At 33.3% G+C, this 348-nt stretch overlaps 1 protein-coding gene and 1 long non-coding RNA gene across 2 annotated transcripts in view; one reads left to right on the plus strand and one right to left on the minus strand.

Annotated features, from left to right (window-relative positions):
- The window catches only part of LOC107699812 (uncharacterized), a 13561-nt gene that overhangs the window by 10388 nt on the left and 2825 nt on the right, over positions 1-348 (plus strand). The window lies entirely within an intron of this gene.
- The window catches only part of LOC107699811 (4F2 cell-surface antigen heavy chain-like), a 10005-nt gene that overhangs the window by 5689 nt on the left and 3968 nt on the right, over positions 1-348 (minus strand). The window lies entirely within an intron of this gene.

A 348-nucleotide genomic window follows, 5' to 3' on the forward strand; every position in this document is an offset into this window, starting at 1 on the left:
CATATGTACATTAACTGACAGTCACCACTGATAAGCTACTACTAAATATTGTAGAAACTTAATTTTATGTAAAGTTGCTTTGCAACAATTTGTATCGTGAAAAGCGCTATACAAATAAACTGAATTGAATTGAATTAACTGACTCCATTTTCCATAGCTGCATTCTCTGGTTTTAGTCATCCACTTTAACTCCCATGTGTATGTATGTGTGAGTGTTTGTGTATGTTTGTTAGACTAGTTTGTGTCAGTGTTTAGTTAAAGGGGTCATATGATGCGATTTAAATTTTTCCTTTGGAGTGTTACAAGCTCTTGGTGCATAAAGAAGATCTGTAAAGTTGCAAAGACTAA

This window comes from Sinocyclocheilus anshuiensis, unplaced genomic scaffold (assembly GCF_001515605.1).
Source record: "Sinocyclocheilus anshuiensis isolate Anshui unplaced genomic scaffold, SAMN03320099.WGS_v1.1 scaffold194, whole genome shotgun sequence".
Classification (NCBI taxonomy): domain Eukaryota; kingdom Metazoa; phylum Chordata; class Actinopteri; order Cypriniformes; family Cyprinidae; genus Sinocyclocheilus; species Sinocyclocheilus anshuiensis.